At 42.2% G+C, this 20,891-nt stretch overlaps 1 protein-coding gene and 1 long non-coding RNA gene across 2 annotated transcripts in view; one reads left to right on the forward strand and one right to left on the reverse strand.

Moving 5' to 3' along the window:
• Positions 1 to 20,891, forward strand: part of CDH13 (cadherin 13) — a gene marked incomplete at its 5' end in the record, with an annotated part of 1,173,335 nt that overhangs the window by 770,647 nt on the left and 381,797 nt on the right.
• Positions 5,600 to 7,893, reverse strand: LOC129050855 (uncharacterized). The gene is made up of 3 exons (XR_008514716.1): positions 7,726 to 7,893; positions 6,219 to 6,300; positions 5,600 to 5,786 (listed from the first exon to the last, which is right to left on the reverse strand). It is a non-coding gene; the product is annotated as an uncharacterized LOC129050855 (long non-coding RNA).

Consider the following 20,891-nt stretch of genomic DNA (forward strand, 5'->3'; position numbering starts at 1 on the left):
TATTGCCATTGGTTAAGCAATTTTCCAGAATTGGTGAGATTCTGAACCAAACAAAAAACAAGATCAACTCTTTTGACACAGGGGGTGCATTGTGATGATGTGTGGAATGTGTTCATCTGTGCAAAAATATTTGGGGTTTGAATGTAAAATCGAGTTGGGTTCTAGACTCAGATAAACAAGATTTTTTTTTTCTTCCCCACCCAAAGATTGTTTATCAGGGTCATTCAAAATGTATATGGGGCAAATCTATGTAGTGCAGGAGCTCCATGCATCACGGCGTGTCTAACACCTAATTGTCACCTCCCACTAAATGCCAGTAACACCCCCGATTATTGTGACACTCAAAGATCGCCCGCTCGCACTTCGAAAGCACACCACTATGCACGTGGCTCTTCTGCTAAACCTTCATTGAATGACTTCAATAGCCTGAATTCCCATCCTGGCCCCACTGCCTAATAGCTTCGTGGCCCTGTGCAGCCCACAACCCCCAAACCTTGGTTTCCTCATCTGTGATATGGGTGCATGGAGGAGGTTAAATAACAGCACCAATCTTAAAGGCTCCTTAGCACTGTGCTTCACGAGCTGTAATTACTAAATGAATGCCGGCTATTATATATAACTTATATTATATATTATTTATGATTGTTCCTAAAATTATCACGAATAAGTGCTTAATAGCAATGAGCTAAGATTCTGAGTGCTATTTCATGGATTTTAGAGAAATAATTAGATTCTAGAACCTCAATTATCATCGTAATGACTCCCCTGATAGAGTTCCAAAACTGTTTCTTCGTGAGGACTCACAGTAAGAACATCACAGGAATGAATATTCACCCTGTCTTAGATGTGCGTACAGAAAGCACTGACAGTTCTCTCTGAGCAGTTCCAAGCCCTCATCTGGGACCACGTCTTCCCCAGACCAAGCCCTAAGTTGTGATATAAAACAACAAAAGACGCTGGGAGTACAGTCAGCTTCAAAGACAGAACCAGCGCACGAGGCAGAATCACAGTGTCAGAGCTTCTGTAATTACATGCTAAATTATGCAGTGCCATCTTTAAATTATATAGGAAATAGAAAAAGGAAAATCTTGGTGGAGGCTGGAGGTAGCTTCTAGAAGGAGGTAGGCCTGAGCCGACCCTGAAGAATGTTGGGAATCTGGGTTAGGAAAGAGGCTGGAGGAGAGAGAGTGAACAGCTGGAAGGAAGTTGGGAGGGGAGAGGCTCGGGGAGGGCATAGATGGAGGGTGTGGGTGCCCAGGCCTGGGAATTCAGACCTGCCAATAGCCCTTTCAAGGGCCAGAGACAGTTCCCTGCCAGAATAAATAAATAGATAAATACTATTTGAAGCAAAAACAAAGTGTCACCAATATCTAGATAAAGTGTCCTCAAGGATACATCTGGGGCTATTCCCTGAGACCATGTCACCCAGAGCTGGTGCTAAACTGATGCCAAGAGGTGCCCATGGGAATGCCACCTTTGGGTGGGCAGAGGCATTTGGCTCTGCACTGGTTTTTATGGTGTGGGAAAGGCAGCATTCTCATGGGAATATTGTTCTTGCCTCTGGGAAGGGCTGTGGGAACGTGCAGTTACTGCAGAGGGACATTTCTGAGCATACATGCTTGTTTATGATGATGGATGACTGGCTCAGGAGAGAGCTAAAGTGATCCTTTCCCTAGAGATGTCATGAGAAGCCAGCCCAGAATTTCTGTCACAATCTGCTGCCAGAGTCCAGTGACTCAGAAACAAAGTTCATCTTTATGGACGTGCCATGGCTGCCAGGAACCAGGGCAGCTGCCAAGCTACCAATCCCCAGCCCACAGTTTTGTGCGGAGGAGACATAGGCATATATGTAATTGCAATTGTGTCTCTACTGAATGAATGAATGAATTTAATCGAATCAATCATTCATTCATTTCAGTTGAATCATTCATTCATTGAATTGACTCATTCATTCAATGAATGAATCCCCTGGTCAAGGAACAATGCTCAGCCCACAATGTATGCATTTATTCATCCATTCATTTAACAAACAATGCCAGGCTTCTGACCTCAGGGAGTACATGTTCTCCCCCTAGTGGAGGGAGACACACAGTAAACATGTAGAATATATTAGGCAATGAGAACTATAGAGAAAAACAAGCATGAAGAGGAACATGGAATACTATGCAGCCATAAAAAACAAGATCATGTCCTGTGCAGGAGCATGGATGGACCTGGAGGTCATTATCCTTAGCAAACTAAGGCAGGAACAGAAATCCAAATACCGCATGTTCTCATAAGTGGGAGCTAAATGATGGGAACACATGGACACAGAAGGCAACAATGAACACTGGGTCCTACATGAGGGTGGAGGTTGGGAGGAGGGAGAGGAGCAGAAAAAAATAGCTATTGGTTACTAGGCTTAGTACTTTGGTAAGGAAATAATCTGTACATGAAACCCCCGTGACACAAGTTTACCTATATAGCAAACCTGCACATGTACCCCTGAACCTAAAAGTTTAAAAAAAAACAAAAAAGAGTGAACAGTACTGAAGTGAGAGTGGCAGGGGTGCAGTTTTCAATCGCATGGTCGAGGAAAGCTGCTTGTCTAGGAAAGCAATATTTGAACACAGCCTGAAAGAGGTGAGAGAGTGAGCCACATGGATAACTGGAGGGACAGCAGGCCAGACAGAGGCAACAGCACATGAAAAGTCCCTGAGGCAGGCACACATGTGGTGTACTGGAGGAACTGTAAGGAGGTGGGATGGATGAAACAAAGTGAGAAGGGGAACAGAAGCAGGGGGAGCAGATCACATCCAACTGTGCAGGCATAGTAAAGAACCCAGCGTTTACTCACAAGGAGAGGTGAGCCACCAAGGTTTTGAGTAGAAGAGTGACATGACCTGAATTGCATTTTATAGGACCTCGCTTGCTAGTGTCTGAAAGAGATCCAAGTGGATGAGAACAAAAGCAAGGCAGCCATTGAGGAGGTTGGGACAGTTACATAGGTGGATTGAGCCAGACTGGTAGCAGTGGAGGGATAAGTAATGGTTAGTATCCACAGGGGTTTGAAAGGGCTCACTGATTTGCTGTTGGATGGTGTGTGGTTCAAGAGAAAGAAAAGTCACGGAAGGGCCAGGCACAGTGGCTCATGCCTGTAATCCCAGCACTCTGGGAGGCCAAGACAGGGGGATCACCTGAGGTCAGGCGTTTGAGACCAGCCTGGCCAACATGGTGAAATCCCGTCTCTACTAAAAATACAAAAATTTGCTGGGCATGGTGGAGGGCACCTGTAATCCCAGGTACTTCGGAGCCTGAGACAAGAGAATTGCCTGAACCTGGGAGGCAGAGGTTGCAGTGAGCCGAGATCGTGCCATTGCACTCCAGCCTGGGTGACAGAGGAAGACTCCATCTCAAAAAAAAAAAAAAAAAAAAAAAAATAGCTGGGTGTGGTGGCATGTGCCTGTAATCCCAGCTACTTGGGAGGCTGAGGCAGGAGAGTCACTGGAACCTAGGAGGCGGAGGTTGCAGTGAGCCAAGATTGTGCCACTGCATTCCAGCCTGGGAGACAGAGTGAGACTCTGTCTCAAAAAAAAAAAAAAAAAAAAAGTCAAGGAAGATCAAATACTCACGGCTCCCAGTGATCAGTTAGACACCCGAGTTCTTCTGGGAGGTCCTGTTTGCCAGTGGTCATCCTGTCATTTCCATCAGTGATGTCTGGAAGGTTTGATACCAAGAAGTTACCTCCTTTCAAAGTGGCTTCTTCTTCCAGCTGCTAGGTTTGACCTCCTGGAGGCCAGGAGTGCAAGGTACAACTATTACTTTTCCAGAAGAGGCTCTCCCCAACCCTCCCACATTGAAGGGTTGACGTTGAAGGGCTGAAGTTTTCCTTCAGCCTGGTCATTGCTCAAAGGTAGTAGAATATACATGTAGGTCAGTAGTGATAGCAGGCTACAGCCGGTGGTCACCACAAGGTAGATATCACATAGTGGTTGAAACTGAAGGCGGCTGAAACCTGAATTCCAATTAATTTCTTTGTGACCGTGGGAAGTTATTTCACCTTTCTGTTCTTTCTTTTAACTTTTAAGTTGAGGAGTACATGCGCAGGATGTGTAGGTTTGTTACATAGGTAAACGTGTGTCAAGGGGGGTTGTTGTGCAGATTATCTCATCACCCACACATTAAGCCTAATATTCACTAGTTATTTTTCCTTATCTCTCCCTCCTCCCATCCTCCACCCTCCTGGTGTGGGTTGTTCTCCTTTATGTGTCCATGTGTTCTCATCATTTAGCTCCCACTATGAGTGGGAACATGTGGTATTTGGTTTTCTGTTCCTGTGTTAGTTTGCTAAGGATGATGGCCTCCAGTTCTGTCCATGTCTCTCTGCAAAGGACATGATCTCCTTCCTTTTTATGGCTGCCTAGTATTCCGTGGTGTATACGTACCAGAATTTGTTTATCCAGTCTATCATTGATGGGCACTTAGGTTGATTCCATGCCTTTGCTATTGTGTTTCACCTTGTTGAACATCAGTTTTGTGAGCTATAAAATGGGGGTAATCCATTCTCTACTTACTAGGATTGTTGAGAGTATGATAAAACACTGTGTCTGGCACATGAACGTCAATGATCAGCTATTGAGTAAGCAAAGTGAATTAATGATCCTTATATGCCATGTGTCATCTAATTCTATCCTCTCTCTTCCAGGAGATTTGGAAGGCAGCCAGGAGTCCCTCTTTCCTCTCTGTTGCCTGGCTGACCTCCTTCCTTTAAAACCCTTCTCCTCTTTTTTGCATCATAATGACCTTATTTTGAATAACGGTGGTACTTTAAATTTTATGTCCCTGAAGGGTTAAACTCTGCGTTGGCTTTACATGAACTCTCTCATCCTCACCCACCAGCACGATGAAGGTAGGGTGGCCACTGACAGGTGACGTTCGTGAGGTCCATGGCTTTTCTGAAGACAAGCAGCAATTGAAGGAGGAGAATCAGATTTAAAGCCTGGGGCTGCAAGGATATGAGATGCATCACAAATGATGATGATGATGATGATGATGATGATGATGATGATAGGAACATTAGGGGAGGAGCAGGAGTAGGGGGAGACTGGGAGACACAAAACATGTGTTACCAGACTTTGTCAGTAGCACTTTTCATGGTTTCACATTTTTAATTCTCACAATGACCCTTTCAGGTAGCTTCTGTCCTTGTCCCAGGTTCCAGTTGAGGAAGCTGAGGCTCTATGAAATCAGGTAACTTGCCCATGGTTACACAGCTACTAGCGGTGGTGCAGAACTGGGAAGCCAAGCAGCCTTGGCTAAAAAGCCTGCAACTGTGATCTATGCCCTCACTCTGGCCCTTTCTCCTGACTTTCCTGATCTCACCCCCTCCCCCTTACCCCCACTCCCCAGCATGTCCCTCCTCGGCCGTGGGCAACCCCTCCTTCTTTGGGGACACACCTCTCTCACCAAGTTGTGTTTTCCCAAGGCCTTTGAGGGTCACAGTAGTACATTTCTCACTTGGATTAAGAGGGGATACACCCTCTTAATCAAAGGCACACCACCACCATTATACTGAATTTAAACCAGTCAAGAAGTTCAACCCTTCGATGGAAAGCAGAGGGTATTTCTCATCAGCTATGGAAGCCAAGGTATGTTCTCACTTGGTCTCGATGCATTTGATTTCTGTCAAGGTACCCTCAGATGCTCTAATTTGAGAAAACACTAGAAAGTGTACATTTACAGGTGAACGTCCCTCTGCTCTGTTGTGACTTTTATAAGGTCTAGTTGTTCTTGATATGCAGACTAATCTGTAAGGAAAATGAGCATGGGGGAGAGAAGAAAGATGCATTATTCACTGGAAAACAGCATCTTGTATTTTAGCAAGGAGAGTGTGCTGGTGTTAATCTAATACCGCCCCAATGCTTAGGAGGAATTGAGTTAGAGATACACTTGTAGCTTGAAGAGTTGCTTATTTGATAAGTTATCAGAGTGTGTTTCAAAGATATTATGCCTATGTGAAACTAAAGATGGAGTTGTTTATCTCTGTATCTGCTTGTCCTGTTTCTCCCAGGACTTGGCAGAACTCTTGATGGCAAGAATCAAATGTTTGTCCTGCTTGTAACTGCAGTACCTGGCAGTTTGCCCTGTCCATATTCATAGAGCTAAAGAATCATTTGTTATAAATGAAGAAACCCCCCGAGAGAAAGCTATAGAGAACTGACCTGGAACAATTTACTTACCTGCTGGGAGACTCTAGTCTTGCCCCAGATGTTCAATGCCTGCACTGGTCTATTTGCAGGTCCAGGGGAGGCTTCTGCTGTCCTGGGGAAAAAATACCCATGTCTTCAGTCAGCAACAATTCAATTACTCTAGACCAGTGTATCCAAAACTTGAGTGTACATCAGAATCCCCAGGAGGATTTGTTTAAGTACTCATTGCTAGGCCTTCTACCCTGGTTTCTAACTCAGTTAGATATATTAATTTCCTAGGGCTGCCATAATAAATCACTGTAATGTTGATGTTTAAAACAACAGAAACTTATTCTCTAGCTTCCGGAAGCCAGAAGCCAAAATCAAGGTGTTGCCAAGGCATGCTCCCTTTAAAGGCTCCAGGGGACGATCCTTCCTTGCCTCTTGCAGCTCCTGGTGGTTCCAGGGATTCCATGGCCTCGGCTGCATCATTTTCATCTCTGCCTTTGTTTTCACGTGGCCTCCTCCTCTTCTCTTTCTCCAATGTCCCTCTGCCTTTCTGTTACAAAGACATTTGCTATTGGATTTAGGACCTTCCTAGATAATCCAGGATGGTCTCATCTCATCTTGAGATCCTTCATTACATCTGCAAAGACACACCCCCACTTTTTTTCCAAATAAGATTCATGCACAGGTTCCAGGGATAAGGACATAGAGGTATCTTTTAGGGAGCCACCATTCAATTCATGGCAGTAGACCTGGAATGGGACCTGAGATTATGCGTTTTTGTACGTCTAACATGTTCACAATTGATGCTAAAAGTTGCTCAGAGGTTGGAATATGAGAGCTTGGACTGCTGCTCCAAAGAGAGAGAAAATAGTACAATGCCTTCTTTGAAATAGCACCTTTTCACGAGAGTTCTTAAAATAGATTTTATCTTGTGGGATTGATTTATAGTGCCCATTAAGCCAGATGCATAGCTCTACCACTAGAATTAATTTTAAAGTTGCTAACCCTTAATTATTTGCAGAGATAGGACAAAAAATGTTGGAAGCAATTTGGAAATAGTCTTTATGTTCAGTCCATAATGGATGCTATTTAAAACAATGGCTGTTTCATATTCTCATATAAATGATGCAGCTAACACTCAAAGCCATAGACCATTCAAATGCTTTATATCCTAAAAAGGATACAAAGACCATCAGACCATAAATTGTGATTTTTCATTGCCATGGCATGTTTCAATAGATGGTTTGTTTCTGTAGAAAGAACAGTTAATTCTGGATTCAGATCCTGAACGTGCTCCTTTTTTGGCTATGAGAATTTGGGTCTTAGTTTTCTTGTCTAAACAGTGTGGGTGATAATATTTTGTCCTAATAATTAGCAGGCTTATTATGATGATCAATTAAGAGTACTTTGTAAACTGTCAAGTGTTTTGAAATATGTTACTTCTGTAATGACAAGGTTGAAAATAAATATAACTGGAGCTAATTCATGGAAATCTGTGTACTAAAGATAGGTCTTAAGAAAAATTTTGGTCCAAAGTGTATTTGCTTACTGCAGCCCTTTCAGCTTCTCCCATCTGTCAGATGGCCTTTCTCAAATGCGACCACTATGTCTCTCTCCCATCCCACATGGTCTTCTTCAATGTGACCTTGACACTTCTTTCATTGAGATATGGGGACTTTGTCTCATCCGCTTGGATCTAAGTGGATCGAGGATTCACTCGTTACCAGTAGAATGATGTGCGACTTCTGAGATGAGGTCATAAAAGGCCGTGCAGCTTTGTCATTGTTCGCTGGGAATCTTGCTTTTGGAGTCCGTCTGCTTGAAAGCCACCATGTCGTGAGGAAGCCCAAACTAAACCACACTAGACTCTGGGCTCCAGGAGAGCACAGACTCCTTTGCTTTGTCCTCACCGTTTTACCGCCCCCCGCATTTAGCACAGTGCCTCACACAAGCAGGCATTCAAACAGCTGTGAGAATGAAGAAACAAAAGGAGGCTGTACCCAACTCATTCTAATATGCTCTCAAGTTTGAATAAGTGATGTAAATACAACATTATAAGAACAAACACCAAAAAACCACCTATATGATGCAAAACTTAACATTATTAATCCTCTAGAATTGTATGGTGCCTAATGGTTACATCTGTTTTCTCAATTGTTCCCTTATCATGCCTGCCTTATAGTACTGCCAGAAATTAGAAGGGAAGGAGCATGCTGAGGCCCGGATAATTCCGATGGTTTTTTTTTTTCTTTTTTGGAAAGGATTTAACAGATATCAGAGAAAACTTAGAGGGAGTCTTGGGACTCCTTGATGGCCACGAAACGAATGACTTTTAAAGAAATCGATCCAGAAATGTCTGTGTGGCTGCCCTTTCTCTTCTCATTGTAAATTTTCTCACAGTGAACACAGGTGCTAGAGATCAAGTGTTTGGCTTTCTGGTGCTCTGATGCAGGAAGTTTGTTTTCTCAGGCAGGCTTCTCAGATCTTGCACAGTAGCCTATGGGTTGGGAGGGCTACCAGATGGCCCAACTCCTGGATGGGGTCATAGTGAGGAGCTCTGTGAGTGGTGCCCCCTAGAGGAAACTTCCTGAAGGAATGAAGCTTCTTGAACTCATGCAATTTGGCAACCCTGTGTTCTCTCCATTGCTTTCAAGACGTAGTAGGTTGGAGCAAAAGTAATTGCAGTTTTTGCCATTGAAAGTAATGGCAATTACTTTTGCACCAACCTAATACAAACCATCCCATACCTGTGTTCTCCATCCTTTCATCCTTTACCACAGCGGGGTTGTGATAGATCCCTGAAAACACAGGATCAAGTATAGGCAAATGCAAGATGGTACATAGAATCAAGTGTGAAACTGAGTCCCATCAACCCACACTCTTTCCATTTGGCCCACTTGCTGCCCTTGTTGTTTAGAATGGCATGTACCTGCCCTTGAAATGCACTCAAGCCTATGGTGATTACTTTAAAATTCGGTCCTGTAAGCCAGTCTGTTAGTATCATTGCTCCTACTAATGATAGAAATTGCTGGTGTTGGCTGGGTGCGGTGGCTCACACCAGTAATCCTAGCACTTTGGGAGACTGAGGTGAAGGGATCACTTGAGGCCAGGAGTTTGAGCCAGCCTGGCCAACACGGTGAAACCCTGTCTGTGCTTAAAAAATACAAAAAATTGGCCAAACGCGGTGGCTCACACCTATAATCCCAGCACTTTGGGAAGCCGAGGTGGGCAGATCACCTGAGGTCAGGAGTTCAAGACTAGCCTGGCCAACATGGCAAAAGCCCGTCTCTACTAAAAATACAAAAATTGGTGTGGTGGTGTGTGCGCCTGTAATCCCAGCTACTTAGGGGGCTGAGGCAGGATAATCGCTTGAACCCAGGAGGCAGAGGTTGCAGTAAGCCGAGATCATGCCATTGCACTCCAGCCTGAGTGACAGAGTGAGACTCCGTCTCAAAAAAAAAAGAAAAAAGAAAAAAGATTATATAAAAAATAAACAAATTGGCCAGGCATGGTAGGCATGGTGGGAAGCTGAGGTGGGAGAATCGTTTGAACCTGGGAGGCAGAGGTTGCAGTGAGCTGAGATCGCACCACTGCACTCCAGCCTGGGTAACAGAGCAAGACTCCGTCTCAAAATAAAATAAAGTAAAATAAAATTTAAAAAAAAATCACTGGTTTTCCCTAAGCATGCCCTTTATGAAGTGAATTATACAAATTATATCATTTAAACCTCACAACAACCTCATGAAGTGTATATACCAGTAATATTCCCATTTTATGGACAAAAAAAAAAAAAAGAAGAAGAAAAACAGAGGCACCAAGAGGATCTTACCCAAGGATGCGTGACTGGTAAGTAGCAGAGCTAGAATTTGAACCCAATCTGTTAAACAGTTCCCTCAACAAAGAATTATCTCATTTTGTGCTTGACTCTCAAGCATTCATGTAGGTGAAAAACTTCTTTAGAATTCTCTGAGCCAAGAACCTAGCTCTATGTATAAACATTTTTTGTATGATTTTAATCTGCACTGAATATATTCGTTTCAGTCTCATGTTCATCTGGAGACCCCTCCAGAGCTTGAGGTCTTGAGAAGTCCTGGGGCTCCAGTGGCCACTAAAGCAATGACTTTTCAAAAGAAAAAAAATGTTTCCTGAATGTAGATGTTGCTGTCTTTTTTCTTTCTCATTGTACACTTCCTTGTAGAGTACATAGGTGTTAGAGGTCAGATCTGGAGGGATTTTGTATCCAGGAGGTTACCTTGAACTTTGATGCTGTAAACTAGCCTAGTATTATTATTATTATTGTTATTATTATCATTACTCCTGCTATTACTCCTCCTCTTGCTGCTGCTGCTAAAGTAGCAAAACTGTCTGGCTCCCAGAGCACCACCTATTGACCATATAGTTTGCCACCTGTCTCAGTTTTGTGCCATACATTAGCTCATCCTCACCAATTATTGGCAAGATTATAGAACAGGACACAGAGTGATTCACCTTCAATATAACTTCCACTAGTGTGTTGTTCTTATACCACAAGAAGGTGATTATCCAGGATTACTTAAATCCACCAGGCTCTATCAGCCAGACTGCATTTACCAATCCACAGAAATAGTGCAGACCAATTCCTTTTGTGGAAATTAACATGTATTATGTCTATGGCCTTCTCCTCATCACTTGCCCCAGCAAGTCTCTCCTCAAAGGACAGTCAGTTTGGCATGATTTATGTATGATGAACCCAGGTAGACTACCATAACTCACTGTTCTCATTGATAAATCATTGATAATATATACTTTGTAAGTTGGTGCTGTTTGGATGGCATGACTAAAGTCAAGCATTAGCATAGTGCCCAACACTCAGGAATCTGGCAGGAAGTCAAAAGTTGCACCAATCAGTGTCATTATTAATATGCAATTTCATTCTTAGTCTTCTTTGGATTTAATTGTATTACCTAATTTATGTAATGAGACTATATTTTCTTTTCTGTCCCATTTCTATTAAACTTAGATATGTCCCCTTCTCCTTGCTTATGGAATCAAATTTTTAAATTAATTTGATTTGGGTTCTATTTTCTAATCCCATCAATAACCAGCTACAATCTGCCCTTCAGGAGGACGCTGCTTCTTAAAGCATGTCTGAGCTCCCCTAGCCACCCTGATTTATAATGTGATATTTAACACCCTCAGCTGCTTCTGAAGCCCAAGGGGCAAATTGGTTACCTAGCAACCACATACAGGCACCAGCTCATGGGGCAGGTTAGCCCCATTTTGTTATAATGAAATAATACGTCTTGTGAGAATGAAAAGCTAAGGTACACTATATGAGGTTAGTGTTTTGGAGAAAAATGGACTCTTTAGGACAGATTAGCAAAGCAGGAGTTGTGTGGGTCACCCCCTGCTTCACAATGACTCACCATTTCCTAGAATGGAAGTCACGACCTTGAAATCCTGAGACTTGGAGGAAATAGAGGATGTGTTTGATTTACTGAACTGTCTTTAAAAATAATGTAAATTTAGCACTTTGGGAGGCCGAGGCGGGTGGATCACGAGGTCAGGAGATCGATGCTGTCCTGGCTAACACGGTGAAACCCCGTCTCTACTAAAAATACAAAAAAGTAGCCAGGTGTGGTTGCGCGCGCCTGTAGTCCCAGCCACTCAGGAGGCTGAGACAGGAGAATAGCATGAACCTGGGAGGCGGAGCTTGCAGTGACCCGAGATGGTGCCATTGCAGTCCAGCCTGGGCGACAGAGCGAGACTCCGTCTCAAAAATAATAATAATAATAATAATAATAATGTAAATTTAGAAACCTTTGGGGGAGTGAACAGTCCCCACTGGAAGTATAATTTCCGGGCTATCTCACACAAGCCTGCCTGGCCCCAAGGCATCCCATTGTGATGGAGAACATGATAAAGCCCCTCCACCAACATGGAATCCATAGATAATATTCTTACCTAGATACAAAAAGCTCAGTATTCTATCATGACTTTAATATAAGGGAAAAATAAAAGGAAGGTGATTTACAATAAAAGAATGCACACTTGAAATATTCAGGCATGACTACACAGGAAGATATAATGACACAGCCAAATGTTTGCACCTATGTATAACAAATCAACTTGAATTTAGCAGAAGTAAGATGATTCAGAAATGCATTTCTTTTTTTCCAGTGTCTCTTCTACAGAATGTTTTCCGAATCATAATCATTGCAGATTAAAATGCCACAAAAAATGTTCATACATGGAGTTAGGCTCTTGGCTCAGAAAACTCTAAAGAAGTTTCTCACCTACATGAGTGCTTAAGAGTCAAACACAACATGAGAGAATCCTTTGTTGAGGGAACTGTTCACATTTCAGAACTTTTGGCATCCCTTGCTCCACCTGCAGAGAGCAACAAAATCCTTCACTAATTTTAACAACCAAAAAACAAATTTCCCCACTTCTCAGTACAGCCTTCAATACTGGTCTGTCCTTTCTGCCTGACCTTGTTTCTTCTCCCAACACATCTATCCGTTTGTTGATTCATTCACTGGTTATGCTTATAACATTGTCATTATATCCTTGTCTCAGTTTTCTCATCAGTGAAGATAAACAGCTTCGCAGAATTTTAGGAAGGATTAAGTGATCCATGTAAAATGCTTACAGCCCACAAGAAGAACTTGATTAATGTTGTTCTTATTATTGCTGTATTGAATGTATCATTTAGTACTTTCTTTTTGTATAGTACCATATGGCATAGACATGTGTGCGCACACCCCCTCACACACAAACACACACACCAAATATTTCAAAGGAATATATAGTGAAAATTCCTCCTATGTGGCTAAATCTTCCTCGGTATCCTTCCCCAGGACAGCCACTGTGTCTTCCCAGAAACTGTGTTAAGAAACAAACATGTATATCCTTTTGTACTGTGTTTTGTAGAAGTGGAATCTTTCTGTGCAGCCAGTTTTGCATTGTGTTCCTCACCAATAGGATCTCTTGGACGCCGTGTATATAGTTCTTCCTCATTCTCTTGAATGGCTGTGTGTTCATTTTATGGATGAACCATAATTCTCAAAAACATTTGTTAGGTTGTGTTGATAACATAGAAATGTCTAAAGCAGTAAACAAAGTAGCCCATTATCTCAGGACCCAGATAACCAAGTTAACATGTTTTTTAGCAAAATAAAAGTAAAAGATGCAGATGATAAAAGTAAAAGCAGGTCAGTAACAGCACAATATGAAAAGTAGAAATCTCCTGTCTTTTTCTGAAGTCCCAATCCCTCTAACTCTCAAAAAAAAAAAAAAATCTTAACAATTCTACGTGCATTCTTTCAGAAAAAAAGAAAGATAGAATATGGATATACTAGCTGTGTAAGTAGCTGTGTAGGCTGGAAAAAGCTTATCCCCCATCCCCCTGGAAGATGTGCAAGTACTAATTCCTGGGGCCAGTGAATGTTAGCTTAGATTGCAAAAGGGACTCTGGAGATGTGATTAAGTTAAGGATCTTGATTTAAAGAAGTTAGTCTGATAGGCCCAACGTAACCACAAGGGTCCTTATAAGAGGCTCACCAGTGGGCAGAGAGGAAAGGTGATATTGTCCTGCTGGCTTTGAAGTTGGAGGAAGGAGCCATGTGCCAAGAGATGCCAGCAGCACCTAGAAGCAGGAAAAGGCAAGGGAACCTCATGTCACTAGAAGGAATGTAGCCCTTTGGATTCATTTTAGACTTCCGACCTCCACAACTGTCAGAGAATACATTTGTGTTGTTTTAAGCTGCCGAGTCTGTGATAATCTGTTACAGCAGCCATAGGAAGGTAATATCTTAGCAAATATTTTTATTTGCGTAAGTACCACACTCTGTATGTGCACTGAGTTGTTCTTTACTAATAGTGCCATGTTATCTAATTTTTCACAGGCATATTCCTTTCTCCCAAATTAGGTTTACAAGCACCTTGGAGGCAGAGGCTGTGGTTGGTATCACGTTGCATTCCTCCCGGCTCTTCTCTCAGCAGGAGGAAATATAGCTGCTTAGTTAAAAATAAAAAAGGATTCTGAAGGCACACAGTTCAAAGTTAGAACAGGCAGCCAATGCTTTTGATGCCCTTGATCCACATGCCCTCAGCCCACCTGGATCTTGGCTACAGCTGCATTGGGCACTCCCACCTTCTTCCAGCAGCTTCTCCCCGCTTTTCCAGGACCGAGAAAGTTCTTTGCCAGCACATAGTAGCCCCAAATCAAGGAAGCTAATGTCCCCAGATGTGACCTCCAGCCAGTGGGGACAGGGGTCAGTGGATCAATGCCCAGGCCCCTGTCTATGAAAGGGCAATTCTGAGATGTGCTCTCTGCAGGTCCCCAGTAGGACTGAGCTGTGGTAGCCCCCGGTGGTAACCAGCTTAGCCACACAACTGTAAGAAATAGTTTTCTCCTTCCTTATCTCCCTCTTCTGCCTTCTCATACCTGCTTCCTGAATCTCCCACCATCCTCAAAAACCCGCCTACACTCAAGTCTTTGTCTCAGGCTTAGCCCTGGAGGAGCCCAAGTTAGAATGGAACCCCAGCTCTCTTTCTTTCCCCTCTCTCTCTCTCTGTCTCTCTCCTCTTTCTCTCTTTCTCTCTCTGTCTCTTTCTTTCTTTCAATGGAGTCTTGCTTCATCACCCAGGCTGGAATGCAATGACACAATCTTGTCTCACTGCAACCTCTGCCTCCTGGGTTCCAGCGATTCTCCTGCCTTACCCTCCCAAGTAGCTGGGACTACAGGCACACATGCCACCATGGCCAGCTAATTTTTGTATTTTTAGTAGAGATAGGGTTTCACCATATTGGTCAAGCTGGTCTTGAACTCCTGACCTCAGGTGATCCACCTGCCTCAGCCTTCCAAAGTGCTGAGATTACAGGTGTGAGCCACCACACCCAGCCAGCTCTGCCTCTTTCTAGCTGAGGATTCTGTAACCAGCCAGTCTTCTAAAACTGATTTTTTTTTTATCTATCAATGAAGATAGCAGAATCTACCTCAATAGAGTATTGTACAGTTGAAAAGAGATAATGTATACAAAGTGTCTTATACATTGTCCATAGCTACTATTGTTAAAATTAGTTTATGACTATTACATCACAGTAATTGCTTTATAAAAAGTAGCTTAATGAAACACATACATCAAATGCCTGATGAAAGCTGAATTTTCTAAAATTGGTCTTGGCCTTCAAAAGATTTCTCATTCCTTCTACCATGTATATTCAACAGATAATTTTGAGTGCCTACTATGTGCCAGGCAGCCCTCTAGGAGCAGGAAGACTGCAGTGAGCAAAGCAAACAAAAACTCCCATTTTCCTATGTCAGATGCAAGTGGACTCATTCAGCACATGCTATTTGCATCCTGGAGGTATCAAGGCAAAGAAAACATAGTTTTTGCCTCCAGAAGCATAATCTTACCTCCTGCCCGTTTATTTGAAATACACACAGTTGAAATATTGTTGTAGGTTTATCTATTTTCTATATGTTTATTAGGCTCCTGCTATATACCAAGTCCTGTGCTTAGCACCATGCTTATATAAATGTTATCACCTTAGCCCCTGAACTTAAGGAAATGTCCAGGCTACTAAAGCAGATCTGTGAAAAAGCTCAGCCTGCTTTTTTTCAGCTAGACTACTGTGACTCTAGCTCAGAAAAAAAATTATTTCTAATCACTAGTTCTAATACAAATAAAATGTAGTGATTCATTAATCTCCTTAGCCTATAACTGCAAATTGAGTTTTCTTTCAAATATACCTAAAGAAGGTAGGTGGCCATTAAATATTTCAGAGGAGTTTTATTTAAGCTGCAAATAGAATTAGTTTACTCATTTTTAATTTAATTCCCAGGAGGCATTTTGGAAGCCTTCCCTCCTCATTTGACCCAAAACCATTTTTTAAAATTATTGTTCTCCTAATTTGAAGCCCTTTCCAGCATTGCGCATTAGAAGTCTTAAAATTCATCTGTTTTCTTTTTTGTAATTGACTTACAAATGCATAATTGACTCACAAATGTATAATTGAGTATGCATGGCATTTTAAAAGGGCAGAGTTTCCATTTGCTTCTTGATTTCTTGGGGGGTTTTCATTTTCCTAAGCCCTCTTCCCACAACATTCCCAGTCATTCCTTGGGTCATCTCTCAGGTGTCACCATCCTGCTAGCATCTTAATGGAGTGGCTGTGTCTCCTCCCAGCAGCAGTGACACCAGAAGATTTAGCTTTGTGGAGGACAATGTTCAGAGTCCTCATTTGCTGCTAAATATGTACCCGGTCTCATTCTCCTGACACATGGATGATTATCTTGTGACCCATGTGACTATGACTGTATCACTCTGATCATCACTAGAATAATAAGTAATCTAAATAATAAGAAATTCTGCATGTTCCATTGACAAAACTGGGAACACTGAACACACATACACATATTCACACAAACCATATACAGTCATGTGTCACTCAGCAATGGGGATACCTTCTGAGAAATGCATCATTAGATGATTTTGTCATTGTGCAAACATCATACAGTGCACTTACACAAATCTAGATGGTATATTCTACTACATGCCTGTCCTGTATGACATTGCCTCTTGTGCCTAGGCTACAAACCTGTACGGCTGTTACTCTATTGAATACTGTAAGCAATTATAACACAACAGTAAATATGTGTGTATCTAAACATAGAAAAGATACCATAAAAATACAGTATAAAATATTTAAAATGGTATCCCTGTATAGGACAGCTCGATTATAATCTAATGAGACAACTTTCCTATATGTGGCCCATCACTGACTGATACATTGTTATCCAGCAATGACTGTACTTAAGTAACTTTAATAGAAGCATGAAGAATATAGCAGTTGTCATTTGAAAAGGGCCTTGCTAAATATAACTTTTAGTTAAAGCAAGTCAGCCTAGTGGAGGATGGTGGCTGCTCATGTTGTCTTATGTGGATATAAACCTATATATCCTCACTGAGTGTAAAAAGATGTCACGCACCAGGAAGCATGCAGGAGACTTGCTAAGGAGATAGAGGAATGCAGAGACTAAGCCCAAGGCTGGGAGCACAAGGCTTCCTTCCTAGGTCCAGGTGTTTCTGAATGGGAACAGAAGATTGGTGTCTGCTTTTCAGTGACGTGGCTGAATCAGAGTGAGTGAGTGGGTGGTTTATTGTTGGTTTCCACAGATGCTGATGCTGAGGCAAGAAATCAAGTCAAAATTGGTTTATTTTGGGAGGTACAGGAAACACCAGTAGAAAAGTGAGGAAATAAGACAGGGGAGGGAAGGCAGCCAATAACTTAACCAGCCAGCTGCTTTCATGAGAGACTGGAGCATCGTCCCACCGGGAAACAATAAAAAAATAGCGTAAAAATGCATAAGGCTTCAGAGAAAGATATGGGAGCTGGGGAGTGGATATGTCAATCCCATTCTTGACTGATTGAGGGCTGCTGCTAGGGACATTAATCTCCCAGCACTCCTGGGCTACCATATGCCAAGCAGAGCTGCCTCCTATGCCTTTGGGGAAAGCCCTCATGCAGGGACATGAGGCCATAGTAGTTGTCTGCCCTGTGAAGGAGTAAGACCTGGGGCTATGACTAGGGTATCAATAGAGCCTGCTCCAAGAATGGTTAAGTGTTTGGTTTGGGACATGTAGAGTTCAAGCAACCTGGGAGGCACCTAGGTGATGTGACTCAGACCTCTGTCAATACTGGCTTGAGTTTCACCATCAATATTGATCTGTTGAGCAATCTACCTATTGTATGTACTTTTTAATGACTGAATTACCAACATGCATCTCCCTAGCCTATTTCCCTCTTCAAAATGGCATCTCCCACACATGAAACTTCCTCCTTGATTATATCAAACAGGACCAATGAAACATTCAGCTTTTCCCCAGAAGTGGGATCTTGAGTGGTACAATCCATGATGTGCCGTTTCTCAACAAGGCAGACGATATTTGATTCTTGGGATATCAGTAAGTCTAGGTTATTTAACTGGCTTTTTTTCTAAATCCTGACTTGTGTTCAGTTGCTTAACCAGATTTGGAAGAAGCCATGTTTACATGGAATTTCTGAATTACAAGCTGAGAAATGTTTCCAGAAGATATTTTAAAGCCTCCTTAAGAAGGCTAGTGGGCCTTATTTTCTGTGTGAACCAACTGTTACCAAAATGTATTTGACACTGGGTGTGTGGGTGAACTGGTGAAAGGGTCCTTGAGCATTCCAAGCACAAATCCTGTTAACAGACAATAAGATTATGAGCATAGCCCATGTAGAGCACATGGTTTTATCAGCTGAAGTGAAGCACCAAGATGCCAAGTTGTTAATGGAATTCAGCATCTGTGTCTTTCATGGGTCTCTAAATAGACAAGGTTCAATGCTACCCAAATTACCTGCAGAATCAAAACCACGTCCAACTTTGGAATGGGTATTTATTTATTGCTTTTACTCTGGGAAAAAAGGCTTTTTTACTTTATAACCTTTTTGTCTCTTATACAGCAATTTCCTTCCATCTTCTAAAAATGTTAGAAAATAAAGCAAATATGAAAATGCATGTTGCATTTCTAAGCATCTGACCACAATCTATAGATCAAGATAATGCCAGACTCTAATTTCGGTGTTTAGCAAGGTTATTGGCAAATAGCATTTGGGAAAAGAGAAAAAATAGTATATTGACGGCAATGCCCACCCCCTATATTTTGTATTACAATCTTTTGTAAGCTCTGGTCATGCAATGCAATCATAGGATATTTTTCCTTTCTTCTTTTATCTCTTTTTGGGTCATTTTAAATATACCCCATTTATGTATACTACTAATAGAAATTAGTTCTTTATTCTCCATTGAACTTTTTTGAAAAGTATTATAAAGAAGGTTCAATTTAATCATGTTCAAGTAACAGAGTCATTGGCAATTAGCTGCCAACATTTTGATTGTTTTCTTGTGGGATTCAGTGCTAGTATTGAGTGCCCACTAACAACTGCCAAATTTAGTCATCCAAATCACCATGCCAATAAGCTCCAGGTATTGAAACATCAAGATTGAAGCCACCACTTATGATCCAATCAACCTTTTTATCTGTCAGTGCTTCCAGTGTTTGCCCAAATACACAGCATTAAAATTCATAAGCCAACCCATGTCCATGCGTCCTTTTTCTCTCCCATATGCAGTTGGTCACTTGGTTCATGCTGATCCATCCATAGTGGTCGTGGTCCACACTCCAGTCCTCCTCTACATCCTCCAGACAGATAGGGTTCTTTCTATGGCTTAAAGGTGCCAACCTCATTCCTGTCTCAGGGGCCTCACACAATTGCTCCTTTAGCCTGAAACAATCACCCACTAATCTCTGCATAGCTGAGACCACCTTGTTATTCAGGTCTTACCTGTAATGTAGCTTCCTCAGAGAGGTCTTGTCTGGTTACCCCACTGAAATTAGCATCTGCCTTTACTGTGTTCCATTAAACCTCCCACTTTTCTTTCTTTTGAAGCATTTACCATCATCCACAAGCATCCAATGTGTATGACCATTGTGTGGTTTATTGTTGGCTTCCTCATTGCTAGACCAAGAGCTCCATGAAAGCATGGGCCTTGTCTCTCTTGTTCTCAGTGAAATCATTTGTGCTCAATATGGGGGTTATCACATAGTCAATGAATATTCAAATTCACTCATTTAAATATTTAAATTAAATAGTTAAAAAATAAATATTGAGACACACTACAATTCATTTGGCACACAGCACATGCTACTTTTAATTGTGATGGCTCAAATAACCTATGATACTGCAAAGACCATTTTTATGCCCTTATAGCTCATGTAGTACCTTTTATTCTCTGATATGTCCCTAGTACACAGTACAGTGTTTCACACAGAGTAGGCACTTAAGTGTGCCAGCTAGTGGATAGTGTGATGATGCCAGGAAATAATATACAAGGGTAGGAAACTAACAAGTATGGAGCATCTCATATGTGTACTGGCATCTGCCTTCTCATTTAGTCCCCATAACAAGTTTATGAAGTAGATAGTGACATCCCATATTGCAGAGGAAAAACACGAGCTTGTAATTGCATGATAAGCGCATAAGGAGCAAATCTGGAATCCAAACCTGTGTTCTCTGCAGGGCGCCATTGTGCTGCTCACAGTGTGCTAAGTTTAGGTTCTCTGTGGATGTTTGTGAAGGAGGCACAGGGAGGCAAGGAGAGCCACAAGCTCATGACTCTATGGCTGGAACTTCATACCAGTAATGACCACTTAAGAACGTGCTGAATGCACCTATGCATGTGGAATCATGTACTTCCTTTTCACATTGTAAATGTGTCTACAAAGGCCAGGCATGGTAGCTCACTCCTGTAATCCCAGCAATTTGGGAGGCCAAGGCTGGTGGATTACTTGAGGTCAGGAGTTCGAGACCAGCTTGGCCATCATGGTGAAACCCCTTCTCTACTAAAAATACAAAAATTAGTCAGGCATGGTGGCATGCATCTATAGGCCCAGCTACTTGGGAGGCTGAGGCAGGAGAATCGCTTGAACTTAGGAGGCAGAGGTTGCAATGAGCCAAGTTCACAGCAATGCACTCCAGCCTGGGTGACAGAGCGAGACTCTGTCTCAAAAAATAAAAATAAAAATGAATAAATAAATAAATGTGTCTACAAACAAAGGTTTTTGAGAGTCAGGCATAAGGCCCCACCTTAGAGATACTGATGCAGTCACCTCGAAATGAGAGGTGGGTCACCCATCTGTATT

Source organism: Pongo abelii, chromosome 18 (assembly GCF_028885655.2).
Source record: "Pongo abelii isolate AG06213 chromosome 18, NHGRI_mPonAbe1-v2.0_pri, whole genome shotgun sequence".
NCBI lineage: Eukaryota > Metazoa > Chordata > Mammalia > Primates > Hominidae > Pongo > Pongo abelii.